The sequence below is a fragment of the Chiroxiphia lanceolata genome, chromosome Z (assembly GCF_009829145.1).
Source record: "Chiroxiphia lanceolata isolate bChiLan1 chromosome Z, bChiLan1.pri, whole genome shotgun sequence".
Classification (NCBI taxonomy): Eukaryota; Metazoa; Chordata; class Aves; order Passeriformes; family Pipridae; genus Chiroxiphia; species Chiroxiphia lanceolata.
The window spans coordinates 36,016,529-36,036,184 of record NC_045671.1 but is presented as its reverse complement, the minus strand read 5'-3'; positions in this window follow the sequence as shown (position 1 = coordinate 36,036,184).

Genomic DNA, 19,656 nt, shown 5'->3' with positions numbered 1-19,656 from the left:
GCCCAAAGCAGAAGTAATAAATTCCTTACAAGAAGGTGGGTTTTTTTCTTTGTAATTAAGATTCAGATAAAAACAGAGCGCACTGAATTTCAAAATTAATTCAAAATAAACTTTAGCTTATTAGTTTAAACTAAAAATGTGATTCTGAAGCTAGTGCCCCAGTTGCTGCTAAACAGTCTAGATTTCTTTCAGGGGAAAGTTAAGACAATAGCTCAGCTCTGTGTGCTCACCAAATCTTCTCCAGCTGCTAACGCGGATGCAAACCACAAGCTATCACATCTTCCTCAGACAGCCTCTAGCTGCATGCTTTGTGGGGTCATTCAGTCCAAAGTAACAGAAAAAATTTTGTTCTGAATAAATCCCTGAATGACTTGCAGCAGACATAGTGTCCTCAACATCAACTGCTTTGATGTAATAATTGCTCCTGGTGGTCCAAATTACTTAATAATTTAGGCATAGCAGATTACAGTAACTGAGATACATTTTGTGCACCCTATTAAAATGCTAAAAAACCCTAATGCAATAGTTAAAAGCCAGAAGTAGGCTTGAAATCCATGTCCATCTCTGGATGTCAGATACGAGACAGTAAGCAGATACAATTAAATGTTTACTCTAATAACTTTTATAATTTAGTTTTCAAATGTGATTCCTAACCAACAAAAATCTGTTTTCAGAGCTGTGTCACATATTAAGACAGATGCAATTAAATTCCATAGTGCTATGAAGAAAGTTCAGCAGATTTTCTTTTATATGTAATGAAACTCTTACAGTGGAGCTAAGTATAAATTCTAGACTTCATATCCATCTAGGATTAGGTAGTATGAAAATAATATGTCAGGGTTGATGGCATATTGTATGTCATGTTTGGATAAAACCTGAAATTGTTGGGTGTGAAGCTGCTTTATAGTAGGTTCATTAGACAGTTTAAAGCCACAGATTCTTATTAATAAAAAAAAAAAAAGATTCATTGAGCCTGACATGCCTTGTTGAAAGCATATGCTTTGCCAAGTTGCTGAAGAACTGCCTGGATTTCCATAGGATTGTCTGGGCTTGTATAGTTTGGAAGATTGCAATCCTGAAACTGATCCTCTGGTGTTCCAGTAGGACCCGCTCCTCTTGGAAGGAAGAACAAGGGCAGACCTCACTAACAAAGGCACCAGCACTCCTGCCTGAACTGCCAGGGAGATGCATAGTATTGGCACCTGTAGCTGCTTCTCACTAAACCTGCCCCCAAATCCTGTCCATGTAGGTCCCGCCAGAGAGGAGGAGGAAATGTATCTACACCGTCTGAACAGCCTTATTAACAGTGGAGACCACATGAAAACCTTTAGTATTCCCCAGTGGGATTTTACTATTATATATAATTTCAGAAAACTAGAGTTAGATTAAATTAAACCATTATTTTTGCTTGCATACTATATAATTTTATTTCAGTGAAATTCACATTTAAAACTAATTAAAAGAACAAAAATTTCTTCAAAGATGAGAAAAGGGGCAAATTTACTTTCTCAATAATTCAAGGATTAATATAAAAAAGAGCTATCTGTGTAAACATTCACATGCATAGATATGTGTATAACCGTATTCTGGCACTTCACAGGCTATTAGCCTATATAGTAGAAGACTTAGTAGAATCTAATTTGTGGATGTTATATGATTTCATTAACAAATGCAATAACAGATGCAAGAGCAAGGTTAGTGTTACAATGCATTTTGGAAATGAAAACAGGAGCACAAAAAGCAACTGGAATAAGGAGTCACAGCATAGCAACAAAGCTCTGAGGAAAGACAGAAGTGGAAAGCTGAGACTTAGGAGAAGTATTCCTGAAGTTGTAAGCAGATGTTTCTCTTATATCTCCTGTTTTATGGAAGCGTGATTTTTTACAATATTACTCTGCCAATTTTATTTTCTAATGGCAACTATTTATCAGAAATTTTAGCTCAGGTTAAAAAAGAGTTAAAAATAATTTTTCTCATTAACGTTTAAAACTGGCTGATATATTTAACTTTTTTTATGTATAACTTTGACAGTAAGCAAAGAGTAGCAGACTTTCTTCATAGAAATAGGCTTTTATATTCAATGGATTTCTTTTTTTCTTTCCTGTAAGCATATGTGCAACAGGTTAGGTAACATTTGTAGAAACACTTGCTTTTCCCTTTTGACTAAATGCTGGAATAAATGGGCTCAATATCTATTAAACTCTTGAGCTTGTACCACTGATTTAAATGAGTGACAGAATTTCAGGGCTAGGTATCTCTAATAATCTTATATCTTAGCATACCAAATACCCTATGTTCGTGAAGCTTAGAGAGACTTGCAAACACTCATTCTAAGGCACTTCTTATACTCAAAATTCAATTTCTTCAGTTAAAAAACCCACACTAAACCTTATTTACCACTTAAAAATTAAAGTAGAATATTGATAAACAACTTGACAGAAGAATACATTAGAGCAAACAGTTTTTCAGAAGTATAGAATCTCCACTTTCTTATGTCTTTTATTTCACTGGGAAGGCTAATTGATGTTCAATTATACTAGTTAAATCATCTAAACAGGGTAAATACTTAGAGATGGGATGACTTTTTTCTTTAAAACAAGCAACCTCCCTTCCATCCTCAAATCCAACTCCATTAGTAGAGCTCTCTTCCATTAAATGTGCTGTTTGAATTGTGCACAAATGTGGCTCACTGTACACTTGCATTTACTCTTAGCATTAAAGGAGGCTTAGTTAAATGCTTCTGAGACCGAAAATTTTCTGTACAAGTCACCATGTTCTTGAGAGGTGTATTCAAAAAGTTAATTTGAAAAATAATAGACTAGAAAGATATGAAATTTAATCTAGTCTGATTGATAAAATACTGGAGCTATTTTCTGATTTCTTGGGCATTGTTTTTTAAATATACATTTTTGGTGAAGTTAAAGAGAAGAGGATTTGGCCCATTTTTTATACTTAAATATAAATGTCTGCTTTAATAATTTTGTCAAAATGAATTCTCATATGTTTATATCAGAATACGACTGTCACTACTCAGTATTCAGGCACAATTGGAAATATCACTGCAATACATCACAGAATACATAAAGCAATCTTCCAAAATATTAATTATCAATTTGAAAACTATCTATCTGAGCTGTAACATAATGCTATGGTTCATTCATATACACTCTCCTCAGAGTACTAATGACTACATGCAGATATTTCAAACAACTTCATAAACATAGGAGCACAGACTGTTAAGCAGTGATTAATTTCTTCAAGAGCATGTGATGTCTCATAATTCTTTAATGGTGTCAAAGTGATGTATAGCATGAGCACATTCATGGGCTGGTTCAGCAAAATGCCCCTGGGAAGTATCAGGGTTGTATCTCTTTGGTGAGCTCTGCAGGGATTTAAATCACTTTGAGAAACAAGCTATGGACAAGAGACTTGCGTATGAGAATGCTTTGGTAGAAAGAGAATAGTTATTTTCTCTTAAAGGTATAAGAGTTGTTCTCGTAATACTCACATGGAACAACACAGCTGCACTCCATAGAAGTTGTGATGTTCATTGGTTCACCTCACAAAATAATTTCACAGAGATCCATCCAGACAGAGATAGTAAGCAGATTGAAAGAATAAGTTATTGCTAGAGAAGGAAGGGAGACTTTCAGGTATTTGTGGCCTTCCTCTGTAACATCTTCCTTAGAATATTACTCCTGATCAGGGTAATTTTGATGACCATTCAATTTATAGTTTGATTCATTAATATCTAATTTAAACCTGATCCTTGGTTTTAGTTGTTTAAGGGTACTATGTGCACATGGAAGCAGAGTAAGTATCTACAGGTGTCACCAAGTTTTCTTGGGAGCCGACCCTCAACCACTAGGAGAGAGATTTCGGAAATCAATTTTGTCTATGCCTCTTCATGCTTTTCTGCAGTGTGCTCTGTTGTTTCTTTTTCTAAGTACAATCACACAGGTAAATATGTTGTGGTTATCTGGCTTGTGTTTCTATATTGTATATAACACATATTCCTCATAAATATCTCTTTCTGAAGGTCCATTGAAATAAATGGCGAGATTCCTCTGTACGTGAGTTAGCCAGTGAATTCTCTTCAGAAGGAAAATACTGTTTTTATTTCAGGAGACCTTGAGGTAATGGAAACCGTTGTATTCCTAGATGGCAGCAGTCTCCAAGACTATTTCTTATTGAGTTGATCCTTGGTATATGAATTTAGTGTGGGAACAAGTTCACTGGTTCAAATGGATCTTCCTTCCTTTCTTTTAGGAAGACACAAAAGGCATTTTCTATAAATACTTTTGTATTTTCTTATTCATGGCAAGTGACCAGATACCAGGTAACTTGTGGAATGTGTGCCCTGCCTGTGATCATGGCAAAAGCATACTACTTTTTAGAGAAATTATTTGTTTTCTGGGCTAAATTTGATATATTAACACTTATTTTCTAAAAATGTGCTTCAATTTCTAAATAGGTTTTTGAATTCCTTTGTTGTTGCTATTGTGTGTTTTTTGCTTTTAACCCTTTCTAGACTGAATAAATTAAAAGAAAATAAAAGGAATACTAGGCAAAATTCACATAAACTAAAAAAATATATATATATATTTCAAAGTAATCATGTCACTCAAGGACTTTTAAGAAACAGAATTATTTTCTTTCAGTTGTTCTGCAAGAAGTGCACCGCATCAGCTTACATAGTTCTTACTTTTATCTTCTTTGAATGATGAGCTGACATTATGAAAGAGTGAAAAACAGAGCATCATTTTTTTGTGCGTCATAATCACAGTGCCATGTTATTTATTGATTTATTCATTTAATTAAAAGTAATTTCAGAGCCATAGCACAGAAAATTCAGAGTGCTTTTAACTCTAATTCATATCTCATGTAAAGGAGAAAAAGGTGAGGGAAGAGCAGGCTTTCGAAATACAGAATGTAAACTGAGTATGTAAAACTAAGGAGGAGACAAAAGATTAAGGGAATTTTTTGTACTACTGTGCTATTTCAAATCATTCAGCGTGTAGCTACTGCAAACTTCAGATACAGTCCTGGAGATATTGGAGATTATAAGAAAGATGCTCTTAAATTTAATGAAATATCAATATCACATCACTAACCTTCTGATAAATATTACTGAGCAGCCTAATAGTCCTGGTTTTATCTGTGTGGTCATCAGCCAACATACATCTTCCAGTCCTTCCTACTAGACTTACTTTCCTGAATAAATGCCTTGGACTGTTACATTTTGGAAGCTTTGCCCTGTGGCTCATAGTTGTGGGATTTTGCCATGGTATTACAGAGTGTCAGTGCCTTGCTTTTGGTTTTGGCAGGGTGTCAGAGGGGTGCAGGATATGTACCCAAATCTGTCCTCTGTTTAGTTTAAATGTAAATTCCACTGTGGCACTCCAACTTTATCTTACACAAAGAGCACAGAGAGAATAAACTTATAGTTGTTTTGATTATGATGAAGGTTTCTATTCTTTTGAGAGATGAAGATTTGGTCCACTTTTACCAGTTAAATTAGTGTTTATTATTCCTTTTTCTCTAATTACTTTTTCAAAGGATCCAGCTAATGGCCTTGTAAATGCACGACTAGAATGCATGCTATCAGATATAGATTTCTTAACTGACATTAAAACTGAATTATTGTTGCCTTTGTTGTTATTATAAATAATAAATAAGGGGTTTTTTTTTTAACAGTATATCTGGAATTTTGTTTTACAAAAATCTTAAACATTACAGATTTACTTCCGAAAAACTAAATCCCGTCCCTTCTGTTGTCTTCAATTCATATTCTGTTCTTTTAAGAAAGTCACAATATTCCATTATAATTACAGTATAGGGAAAAATGGTTAGCTATGCATAATGTTGAGTAGTAAAGTTGTACAGTACTATTCACGTGAAAATTTTGCATTATTGTTTAGTCTTCTAGTATGAAAGACATAATCATTGTAGTAGAACATTTTCACAGTACAATCTTGGTTTCTCTGAGAAAAAATATCTCAATTCAGTACCACTGCTTACATAGCAGGAGGGTACTATTTGCTGTAGTACCTTTTCAAATCTATGTATTGCACCACAAGCATTTGTTTGTATTATTTTACTGAATATTACGGGTTTTTTACTCTGTTTCAGAAACAGATTTTGATTCTATGACACTAAGGCATCCTGTGACACTTCATGTTCATCACCCGTAAATAACAAAGTCCCCATTTGCTTGCTTAGGATTAAGTTTTGATGCTTGAAATTATTACAGCTAATAAAACAAATAGAAAGAGGTTTTTCAGTTACCTTAGGAAATAATTAGATTAGTGTTAATGAATACTGATTGTCACTTCACAATATTGTCCCTGATAATTTTTTACGCTTTATTCTAAGGTCAAGAGGCTGCCCATGGTTGGTTTTCACTGTTTACTCTCAGCTTCCTAGTTCTGATCTGTGGTGCCCAAAACTGCACACAATATTCAAGGTGAGGCCACCCGAGTGCAGAGTAGAGTGGGACAATCCCCTCCCTCGACTGACTGGTGATGCTTTGCCTGATGCCCCCTAGGACACAGCTGGCCCTCCTGGCTGCCAGGGCACTGCTGACTCATATCCAACTTGCCACGGATCAGGACCCCCAGGCCCCTTTCCATGGCACTGCTTTCCAGCAGCTCATTCCCCAGTCCATATATACATCCAGGGTTGCCCCATCCCAGCTGCAGAATCCAGCACTTCTCTTTGTGAAACTTATACCACAGGTACTCTGGTTGGAAGTTTGCAGAGTAAATTAAATCAAACATATTAGTTACACCTTCTAAATTTTACCTACTACCAATTTCAATTGCCAGTATGAACAAAAAAAAAAGCGTGAGAGGTTTTCTTGTCTCCACAGTAGCTGTCCAAATTAGTGTACACAATATAAAAATTAGTGAGTATTTAAAATGGTGCTAAAAATCACTCTGACTTCCTTCTTCTGGTTTATCAAAGTGTCATTTAGTATAACCAAAGAGCAGAATTGTGGCATAAATACTTGATAGGAATAAGCAAATGGTAACAATTTATGATGGAAGCTAATAGCTGGTGAACAACAGAATCTGAAAGATGTTTCTATGTAATCTTAAACAATTCTTGATAATTGAAAAACTGGATTTGGAAAAACTGAAGTCTCTGCAGAAAAAATCGTAAACTAAAGTAAATCGTAAACTTCTTAGACTCATCAAGTAAATGGTGTGCTGTGAATATCTCATCTGGCTGCATTCAAAATTAAGAAGCAAAGATACCCATCCTTGCAGTGATGTGAGACTTGAACTAAAGTGAGACTTTAGTGAATAGCAATGGGTATATTCTTATCCTGCTGTGGAATTGATCTGAAAAATGTGTGTGTGGCAATAATATATGCTAATTTGATTTATGAGTCAAAGTACCCAAACAACCAGATAAGACCATACATTCATAAATACATGCTCCTCTACTTACAAACTTCACATTGGTTTGACATGCTTGAGGGTTGGACTTGATGATCTTGGAGGTCTTTTCCAACCCAGTCGATTCTATGATTCTATAATTCTATGTTCGGGGGTTTTTTTGTGTTTTGGGTTTTTTTTTTCCATTTTCTACAGGAAACTCTGGTAAATTAAATTTATTTCTTCTTTGAGCCCAAATAGTGGTTGATATGTTAAATCTATTAAAAATCAGCAGTGGTTAAGCAATTGCATTGGTTAAGCATTAATTTTTTTATTTTCTGTTGATTGTATCTCATTTTTTCCTTCTCTTTTGCTTAATAGTTAGATTTTATGTTTTACAAATGAGACAGCTCAATTAATAGCCTGAACAAAAAAGGTGTAATAATTAATTACAGCACGAGTCCCCAGCAAATTCTAGTTTAACACTCTCTCTATGTACAATAAAGGGGAGTCGAAATATTTTTTCCTGTATGTCAACATTCTCCCTCCTTTTACTTCATTAAATCAAAATGATATAAGCCCCAGGAGACAGGAGTTCAAATTCTAAACCCGTATTGATTTAACCTTCGCTTGTAAATATTTCATAGTTCTATAATGTGTAAATGCAATCATGCACAAAACAAAGGATTGCCCATTCCTGTTAGTACACAAAATGACAGTATTTATTATACCATTTAAACAACATTACATAGGAAAACACATGAGAATATTATGTTATTGTTATAAATGTCAAGGATGATTGATGCAATACTATTTTTCAAGAGAAATGTTCATTAAGAAAAGCTATTTCAGTCTGTGATTTCCTTGAAGGAATATGAAGCCATTTGTTAATTACACTTTCAACACCTTTTTCTGTCTTCCGACTCCAACTACAATTTGATGCAAGTTTGTTTGATGAAAGAGTACTTCTCTCAGGGCTTCACAGGTTCCTGTTTTCTTCCAGACAATTTTCAGTTCTGAAATTTCAACATTCTAATGATTTTCATAACATATGGGTAGCAAAAGCTTTTGGGATGGATTATCTACTTCATAATGGCTGTTACATAATCTTCTGGCAACAACAACAACAACAAAAAAATCCTTGTATGTACTGAGGCCCTGAAGATGCCTGTAGTGGTTTGTATATAGAGTTATGATTGTTTTCAAAGCCTCTTTGTAAAAACATCATCCAAAATTAAAATCGTGTGCTGAGAATTTCATTCTATTATTAACTTTTTTTTCAAGTAGTAAATGTTGTATTTCTAAACACTAATATCAAAATTGATTTTAAAGTTAAAGATTTTTTTTTCTGAGCCAGAAATGCTGCTGCTTGTTGCAATAGAAATCTGATGTTGACAATTTCAGTGTGACCAGTGGTGGACTTTAAATCAAAAAGAAAACCTATTGCTAACATACAAAACCTTCTAGTGGGAAATTTATATTTTGTTATCTCTTTCTGGGTTGGTTAAGAGTATATATTATATGTAGAAATTCACAAAATCATTCATGTTTCCAGTTCTACAGATTTTAAAAGCTCATGTATAAAATCAGCATAATATACACTCAATCATAACCATTCTGACATTAAACTGTCAGGCCCTTTTTCTTGTCAAAGCACTTTTCTCTGAAGAATACTTTTATTGGAGTGATATCAGTCAGTGAGAGCTGCACCTTGGTCTTTTTTCTCTTTTTTCTCTTTATTATTTTATCATATCTGATATTTTAGAAAAATCAGTGCAGTATTTATCTCCATGAAGTTTCATTATGTCATAGAAGTGTGAACATTACTGAGGATATTCCTTTTAGGAACATTATGTTACTTAGTCTGCTCCACTACCATCTGTAATATGCATAGTCTTAATAAGTATACTATTTACTTTATGGCAGATTAAGTCTTTTATTTTATCAAAACAGCTCTTCTTTTAAAAAATATATTTCATTTATAACCTCAAGCTTGGCTGAGGTTTTTCTAGAAGTAAAGTTTCCAGGAATATGAGAGAGAAACAATATGTCATTCATTTACAAGTGGGTAAGTTTTTTGCTTTTTTTTGTTTGTATATTGCCACAAGGCATCAGTCTACAGAAAATATACAGAATTTATGCTCTGAATAGGGTCTTACAGGTATGATTTTAAGTTCCCTTTTGTTTTACACATCTGTCTATATATGTGTATATGTAAAGGCAAGCTCTAGAAGAAATGTGACATTCATATGAGAAAAATGAGGGAACTGGCTAAAGAGTTTATCAAGCCACTTTCAGTCATTTGCAAGCCATCCTGGTTAGCCAGAGAGTCCCAGTTGACTCAAAATTAGCAAATGTAACATCCAGCTCAAGAATGGTCAGAAGGTTGATCTAGGAAACTACAGGCCTGTCAACCTAACCTCAGTACCCGAGAAGGTTGTGGAACGGATCATCCTGAATGCCATCACACAACATGTGCAGAACAAACAGGGGCTCAGGCCCAGGCAGCACGATCATTTACATAACCTCTGTAAAGCATTTGACACCATTTCCCACACCATTCTCCTGAAGAAACTGGATGCTCATGGCTTGGGCAGGCACTCTTCACTGGGTTAAAAACTAGCTTGATGGCTGCACTCAGAGAATGGCGCTGAATGGTGCTACGTCCAGTTATGGCTGGTCACTAGTGGGATTCCTCTGGGCTCAGTGTTTGGCCCAGCCCTGTTTAACATCTTTATTAATGATTTGGATTAGGGAATTGAGTGCATCTCCTCAGTAACTTCATAGACAACACCAAGATGGGTGGGAGTGTTGGATCAGCTGGGGGGCAGGAAGGGTCTACAGAGGGATCTGAACAGACTGGATCAGTGGGCTAAGGACAAATGTGTACATTGCAACAAGGCAAAGTGTGGGTTCTGCCCTTGGGTCACAACAACCCCATGCTGTGCTTCAAGCTGGGGGAAGAGTAGCTTGAGATCTGCTCAGCAGAAAGGGGCTTGGAAGTGCTGGTCAACATTCAGCTGAGCATGAGCCAGGTGGCCAAGGCGGCTGATGACATCCTGTCTTTCATTAGACATAGCACGACCAGCAGGACTAGGGAGTGATTATCCCTCTGTACCCTGCACTGGTGAGCCAGCACTTCCAATCCTGTGTTCATTTCTGGGCCCCTCACTGCAAGAAAGACATTGAGGTGCTGGAACATGTCCAGAGAAGTACTGGTGAAGGGTCTGGAGCACAACTCTTAGGAGGAATAGTTGAGGGAGGTGCAGACCGCTGCGCTTTCTACAACTACCTGAAAGGCAGTGGTAGTGAGGTTGGGGTCGGTCTATTCTGCCATATCTCAAGCAAAAGAATGAGAGGAAATGGCCTAAAGTTGCACCAGTGGAGGTTCAAATTAGATATTAGAAAAAAATTTTGGACTGAAATGGATTGGACATTGAAATAAGTTGCCTAGAGCAGTGGTGAAATCACATCCAGACATCTCTTTCAGAGGCCTTCCTGAAAGAAAGGGAGCCTACCAGAAAGATGGAGAGAGACTGTTTACAAAAGGATGTGGTGACAGAACAAGGGAGAATGGCTTCAAATTGAAGAAAAATATGTTTAGATTAGATATGAGGAAAAAATGCTTTACTGTGAAGGTGTGAGACACTAGAAAATTTTTCCCAAAGAAGTTGTGGATATCCCATTCCTGGAAGTGTTCAATACCAGGTTGGATGGAGCTCTGAGAGACCTGATCTAGAGGAAGGTGTCTCTGTTCGGGGGGGTTGGAACTAGATGATTTTTAAGGTCCCTTCCAGCCCAGGTCAATTTATGATTCTATGATTCTAAGTTGCACTAGAGGAGGTTTGGATTGGATATTAGGAAATATTCCTTCACTGAAAGGATGGTCAAACCCAGGGAAGTGGTGGAATCATCTCTCTGGAATTGCTCAAAAAACATGTGGATGTGGCACTTGAGGACACAGGTTAGTGGTGAACATGACAGTGCTGAGTTAATAGTTGAACCTGATGATCATAGAGGTACTATGATTCTGTCATCCTTTCCAGTTTCTTACTGGAATTAAGGGAGCCCCGCAGGCTGACTCTAGTTAGATTCAAAAGTCCTGCCCCTAAATTTACATTGCAAATGTGCCCTTTTGAGGGGTTGACATACTGCACTTATGTCAGCAAGGTGTATTCAGCATCTGCACCCAGCAACTAGGATATATTCAATCTTCTGCCACATCAGATATTTCTTACCTTAGTTCTCACTTGCAACTACCTACCAGTGAGCCTCAGGGAAAAGTGAAAGGTAAACCTTGATTATTTTCCCCAAGGTCATCCTAAATAAAGACAGCTGTTTTTTATAATAGATCTAGGTAAATAAATCTACAGAGACCTCCTCTCCCGTCCCCTCCAATCAGTACGGTTAAACTAACTATCTAATTGAATTTGCAAGCTTTCAATAAAGGAATCAGATTGCTTTTCTTGTATTACTTCAGCATGTAATTGAAATGTAGCATTCAAAAATGGAAAATATTTAACATGGTAAATTAAAGGAAGATATCTTGTTGAAAAGGAAAATTTTTGGAATATTTTTATAATAGCAAGCTTATTGCAAATGTAACTCTTGGTAGAATATTCATGTGAAAATATGCAAATATCTTGGCATGTGTCAGAAATAGTGTGGCCAGTAGGACTAGGGAAGTTATTGTCCCCTGTACTCAGCACTGGTGAGTTTGCATCTCAAACACTACATTCAGTATTGGGCCCCTCACTGTAAGAAAGACTCTGAGGTGCAGGAGTATGTCCAGAGAAGGATAATGAAGCTACTGAAGGGTCTGGAGCACAAATCTTGTGAACTATGAATGAGGGAGCTGGGATTGTATAGCCTGGAGAAAAGAAGGCTGAGGAGAGACCTCATGTCTCTCTACAACTACCAGAAAGGAGATTTTAGCGAGATGGAGATTGGTCTCTACCCTGAAGTAATAAGCAATAGTACAAGAATAAACAGCCTCAAGTTGCCCCAGAGGAGGATTAGATTGGATAGCAGAGAAAAGTTCTTCACTGAAGGGGTTGTCAAGCAATGGAACAGGCTGCCCGAGTAGGTAGCTGAGTTACCAACTTTGGGGGTATTCAAAAGATGTGTAGTCATGGTTCTTATAGACATGGTTTAGTGGTGGACTTGGCAGTGCTCCTTTACTGGTTGGACCCAATAATCTTAGAGGTCTTTTCCAAACTTAATGATTCTATGATTCATACAGGAATTCTAAATATGGGAATGTTCCCAACAGTCATTACCTTAAAAAAAAAAGAAACAAACACACCTGCCTCTCCATGATTGCAAAGTCTCACTTGTGTTACTAGAGGCATGAGTGAAAACCATTAAGTCCACTCATACTTTGTAACCCCTTCAGAGGGACTCTGAAGTTTTGTGTCACCTATTGAAGTGACTGATAAGTCAAAACAAACTAAAACATTTAATTATTTATTGCATAAAATGTAAGTAACACAACTGAAGAATGCACTAAGTATAAGCAAGGGAGGATTAGATAGTGACTCTAAAAATGAAGAATATTTGGTATTTAGCTTTCTCCTCTCTACTAAAATCCTCTGCTATCTTGGCCAAGTCAATTATTTTCACTGAATTTTCTAGAACTTCAGAAGAAAGAATATGTGATATAGAGACACAATTTTGATGTCGTGACAGTGTCACTGGAAGTAACTCTGTAAATTTGTATGAAAATACGCAATTAGAAGGTATTAATTTCTGAATAAACAGTAGACTAAATAGTAGAAAAAGAAGTTCAAGGTGAGGATACCTACAGTACAACTAAAGACAGCATTTTACCATATAGCTGACAATGAGAGCTCTCCTATAGTAAACAGCATTCTTCTTATCACCATGATTCCATTCAGTGTTTTGTTTCAAACTAATGCTGAAAATCCATGTACCAGTGAAGAAGTGTTGACTTGTAACTGATATGGTGCTCACATTACTTGTATTGCAACCCAAATCTGTTAGAATTGTTCTTGAACTATTTTTTCTAGATATGGCATGTCTTTATAGCAATTTTGTAGATAAGCACAGCTAAATGTGCAAGGAAGAGAAAGATTTTTCTCCTTTCCACAGTTACAGTATTTGGTTTTAATGAAAACCAAATTGTGTACCTTCATATCTGATCTTGTTCTGCTGAGCTTTTTAAACATAAAAGTCCTGAAGCAAAATACCACTAATCTTGAAATGTTGGAGGCAGATAACATGTCAAACTGTTCACTTTGATGCCCACTATTAGAGACAATGCAAAGTGTCTGGTTTTCATCATGAAACTGAACCCTGCACCCAAATGCTATGACCATAATAAACCCCTAAAGGGGATGAAGAGCATTTTCGTCTGTCTTTATCTATTAGTAGAACAAAGGAAAGGTACACTGAGGAAGGTGGATTTTTTAGATGGAGATGCTGTTGTAGCTAAACCATCAGGAGACTCAGGTATTACCACTTATGTGATGTAAAATTCCAATTTCTTTTCAAGAACTTGGAGAGGGATCATTCAAGGGCCTGGCAGTGGGGTAGAGTATTCGATGAAGGTGATTGTCTCAAGAGGCACTCTGGAGATAGGAGAGTCTCAAAACACATTCCAGGAAAAGTTTCAAAATTAGGACAGTAGCTTTGTAGCAGTCTCTGTCTTAAATGAGGAATTGCTATAGGAACAGTGCATCAGAGTAATGTGTCCCATGAGGTGCTGAATGAGCAGACGGAACTAGATGGAGTTAGATAATTTGGTTCTTTGTTTATTTGATCTATTTAGACTAGTCTTTTCTTGTATGATTGACAGTCAAAGAATTTTTGAACAGTGGGGAAAAATAGTTTGGTTTCAAGTACAAGTAAAACACTCAGATTAAGTGTGTTGTAGAAAATATACAAACTTTAAGAGAAGCCTACAGTATAAAAAGACATATTAGATTTTGATTCCTTATTCATCACCATGCAAGAGCTCAGACAGTCTTAATCAGAAGAGGCAGTTTCCATCTTACCATCTTGTTGTTAGCATGTGCTATTCCTGTATGTCTGCTGAGCAGTCAATATCTTGACCTCACCTTGCTCAGTGAAACAGGTTAGCACAAACAGTGGAATAAATTAACATGAGCAGACAAATAAGGCAGAGAAATTTGCTAAAAGGTGGCAAATTTATAGGTACTGAAAGGCAGAAAAAAACATTTAACTAGGAATTCTAGCCTTCTGATTTACCAACAAACAAATGATAGCAATCATCTCCTTCACTTTATGGTTTATGTTATCAAAAGAAGGAATAAACTGTCACATTTCCAAACAAACCTGATTTTGAGAAATGTGTCAATTTACATTCTAACTTGAGGTCAGGATTTGTAGTGCACAAAATCAACAGTGCATCTACAAAAAAAAAATCACTGCAATAAATGTCTCAAATTACTGTGGAAGATTTCTAGAACTTCACAACAAAAACAACAATAAAACCCTATAAATTGAGCTTTGAAATATTTCTGAAAAGGAATGAAAAATGGTTTGCCAAGTCATGCTTAAAATTGTGGTGCTGTTCTTGGTGCTTTCCAAAATATGAAGATGATTGGAAGATGTTGGATTTTGATTAGCAATTTATTTGGTGTAGATGACCCAGTTTTGGGCATGGTGAGAAAAGCAGGTTGTCAAAGGAGTGAGAAAGTGCAGAGGGAAGATTTAGTTTAGATGAGGAAGAGAAGATGCCATGGCAGAGAAAAACTCCTGCAGCCCATTAAGGGACTGTACTGGACAAGATGAAAGATATGATGAAGGAGAAGCAGCAGAGAGAAACTTCTGTGTACGACCATTGCAGATCCCTGCTCCCACTCCTTCCTTCCATGTTGAGTGTAACCTGCATCATAGCAAAGAGCACTGGAAGACATGAGAGGCGCATGGAGTGAAGGAGTGAAATGGATCCTGATGGAGAGGAGAGATGTTTTTCCAAGGTATTTTAATATTTGTTTATTTTTGTTGTTGTTGTTGTGGTTGTTTTTCTTGTTTGTGGTTTTGTTTGTTTGGGTTTTGGTTTGTTTATGATTAACAATATCTAACAATCAGTAGTTAGATATATTTGTATTTATTGGCAATAAATAAAATTCCCCAAGACTGATGTGGTAATTGATAAGAAAATCCTCAGTCTTTATCTTGATCCATAAGCTTTCTCACTTCTACCTGTTGAAGTCAAAGTGTGAGCTGGGTGAGGGTTTGGCTGCTAGCAGGACCAACCTGCTGCGGGTATGAATGGAAGCTGTACTGACGAGCAAGTATGGATAAAGCCTCAAGACCTGTGTCACAGCATGAGTACTCTAGGTAGTGAATACAAGAGCGGTGCTGTATATGGGTCAGGACGGTGAACAAGAGGTTGGTTGGGTTGAAAAGAGCATATGCCACCTTGCAGAAGTGTCAGATTCAGGAGGAAACGTCTCTTAAGTATGTGATATTCAGTGTACACTTGTATGACCAAATCCCACAAAGTTCCAGGAGACTCCTGGGATTTGTGAGGGAATCTAAAGAAAACAGAGTTGGTGGGGGAGACAATACCTCCTTTTCTATTAGCAGCTGCCACTATTTAACGGAATGGCTACTTGATTTTGGTATTAAAGCTGGGGTTTTGTAATTTAATAATTAATAAACTGTGCTTTGAGGTTTTGTTTGTTTGGTTTGGGGTTTTTTTGTTCGTTCCTTTTATGTTACATTGATTTTTCAGGATTAGATATAGGAGTGCTTTATGAACTTATTCACAGATTCTAGTCTTTGTTACATGAATAAAAAAAATGGCTTTGCACCAGGATTTCTGCACACAATGGAGAAATTAGCTCATCACCGTTTCCATTCTCTGGAACATTGGCAACACATATATGTTTTTAAAGCACATTGCATTTCATTTATTTTTCCTGACAGTGGTGGTTTATTTTGTGATTGATTTTCTCTAAACATTAATTTCCAGTTGTCCAAGTGGTTTATATTTTTCCACTGGCTGGATCATACTGGATAGCATTGATGATGCTGCCCCATCACAGAGCATGGCATGATGGATCAGGTGCAGTTTCTCATAATATGATACTTTGCAGATGGAGAAAGTAGGTGAAAGTCTGTGTATTTTTACCTCCCTAACCTACCTAAATGGAAAGCAATGAGATGGATACAACATACTCTTGTATATGACAACAGTAACTTTTTCTCAACCTGAACATGCTTGCAATAATAATAAATGATTCTGTTGCTCTGACAAAGCCCACATGGCATTTTTCTGGCTCTTAGCAGCAGTTCCAAGTTTCATGGATTTGAATGGGTCTCATTATTATTGTTTAGGTCTTAATGAATCATGAAAAAATATTCACCACCTTTTGAAATTTTATTTTATTTTTTAAGGTTTTTTGAAATGATGCACCTGTGTGGGTAGCTAAAGGTCTCCTGCAAAAAAGGTCCATAAAAAAACCCAATTAACAAAATGAAAGCATCAATAAAATTGTCTTTATATTTACTTCCAAAGTACATTTTCTGCTGATCTGCCTTTTATTTCTTCTTTAAATATTAATTGTTGATTTGCTAGTTTGAAAACACATCCTGGAGCTTCCCTAGGGACATAGATACATTTTTTTTCTTATTATTTTTCTCCTCCTCCTCCTCTCCATCTCTCTCCTTCACTTCCATTTTCTTGTCTTGAGTCTTCCCCCACAACAAGCATGGTTGATGAGGTTTGATGAGACACATTTGTGAGTGGTGCTAGTGTTCTTCAGCAGTGAAATCAGTGATAGATATTATAAGGTTGATGGAAGATGTGTTCATACATAGTGTGCCATTTTATTGCAAAAACTAGTGGAGAAAGTATTTTCTAAATGTTGTAGGATCCAAGAGGTAAAGAGCAAGAAATAGAACAGAGCTCTTTATACTGCTTGGTTCTTTGACTAATACTTCTCTCAGTCCCATCCTACATAAAAACAACACAAAAAACTAAACCTTCTCAAGACTTGTGTTTAAGAGTAGTGCAATGAAGGCCTCCTTTGTGAGCCATGTTGCCCTTCCAGCAAATGAATCTTGGCTGTAGGTTTCTGGTGTATGCCCTTCATACAATCATAGATACACAGAATGGTTTGGCTTGGAAGTGACCTCAAAAATCATCTAGTTTCCACCCCTGACTATGGGCAGGGACACCTTCCTCTAGACCAGGTTGCTGCAAGGCCCATCTGTCATGATTTGAGATAGCCCAAAATCCAATTCTCTACCTCCATTCCCCCTCCCACATCTCAACCTAATGTGAGATGGGTTTTTCCAGACAAAACACAGACTGTACCATTGTAGAAAAAGTAAGACTATAGTGATGTAAGTTAAGGACTAAGAGTAGAGTTAAGTTTGTGATAATGCTATATTGATGTGTAGTAGAGAGATTTTGGTTATATTTTATAGTTTTGAAGATTGAATGTTGATTAGAGTTTTTGTTTTCAGTTGTTGTGATGTGTTGACATTTTCGCAGGAGCGAGGGGTGGAGTGTTGTAGTGGTTTGGACTTTGTTTTCCCCCAGAGGATAAGAAAGTGGTAGACCCCAAGGGGTGGAAACCCCTGGAAGTTTTGAAATCCTGTCCAATGAGCGCTCCTGCAAAAATATAAACATATCACAACCAGACTGGAAGAGAAGAGTGGTAGTTTTAGGTTAGAAGAAGTGGTCATGTTGTGAAAGACCACGAGGAAGGGGGCTCGGAGCCCCTTGGGGCCTCTGGGTCCCCCCCCCAGCCCCAGCTGGGGGCTACAGAGACTTGGAACAGTATTAAGCTGGACTATGTGTCTGTAGCTGTGAGCTGGAGGATGTTTTCCATCGTGAGTGAGCAGAGACAGAGCAGAAGCGGCGACAGCGTCCAGAGGTTATGGCTAAAAGCCAACTGATAAGACCTGAACCAGGGAAGCAGCAGAAACAGCATGCAGCCAAGGAAGACTCAGAGTTGCTCAAGCCGAGGTAGAGAACCGGCAGCAGAGAACAGAACTAAGTTTCTACAGAGAGAAAGCTTGGGGGTAAGAACTGCAAAACTCCCCTAAACTTCCTTGGAGATCCCTCCAAAAATGGAGGGAGTGGACTCTTACTGATTAGAAGTCCTAAATGGGTAAAGGAGCTAAGAAGCTCGGTCGTCCTGAGAGCTCAGCCAGGACGGAGTGTGGGAGGTTGGCCTTGAGGGCCCTCCCTTGCTGCAAGCTACAAAGAAGCTCGCAGCCTGAGACAGGGCACAGAGGCCCTGCAAGGAGTTTGAATCTCCTGGAGATACCAGACTGTCACGAAGACCCCCTGCGTCTTCGTGATATGACGTGGTGAAGTGACCTTTGTCTGGGGTGAACACAGCCCACGGAAGACCCCTTTGCCTGTGTCAAGGGGCTGAGAGGAGCTTGGAGGCCTCCCTTGTGAGTGCTGGCAGAGATCCAGCCATCAGCTGCTGCATGAGAAAAGGACAGATGACTGCTGCCTTAGAGACATTGCTGCTCTGAAGAAGGGATCTGTCCTTCTTTCCCTCCTGGACTTTTATTTGGAGGGGAGAAGAGATCTGATCCATTGTAAATACTATATGTCATAGTAGAGATAGTTGTGATCGTGTCTATAATGTGTTATAGTATTTATTTGTACAGTCATTGTAATATATTCCCTTTCCCCCATTCTGAGTCTGGTTGTGTTTTGTCTGGAAAAACCCATCTCACATTAGGTTGAGATGTGGGAGGGGGATGGAGCTAGGGAATTGGATTTTGGGGTATCTCAAACCATGACACCATCCAACCTGGCTTCGAAGACTTTCAGGGGCATCCACAACTTCTCTGGACAACCTGTTCCAATGCCTCACCACCCTCAAAGAATTTCTTCCCAGTAACTAACCAAAGCCTACTCTCTTTCAATTTAAAGCCATTACCCCTTGTTCTATCTCTACAAGTCCTTGTCAAAAGTTCATCTCCAGTTTTCTTGTAGGCCTCCTTTAGGCACTAGAAAGCTGCTATAGAGAAGGCTGCAGAGCTTTCTCTTCTCTAGGCAGAACAACCCCAACTCTGTCATCCTGTCTTCATAGGAGAGTTGCTTCAGCCCTTTGATCAGTTTCATGGCCTCCTCTGGACTTGCTCCAACAGGTCAATGTCCTTCCTGTGCTGGGGACTCCAGACCTGCAGGCAGCACATCAGGTGGGGTCTCATCAGAGTGGATCAGGGAAGGGAAGAATCACCTCCCTTGACCTACTGGCCACGCTGCTTTTGATGCAGCCAAGGGTGAAGATACCTTTCTGGGCTGCAA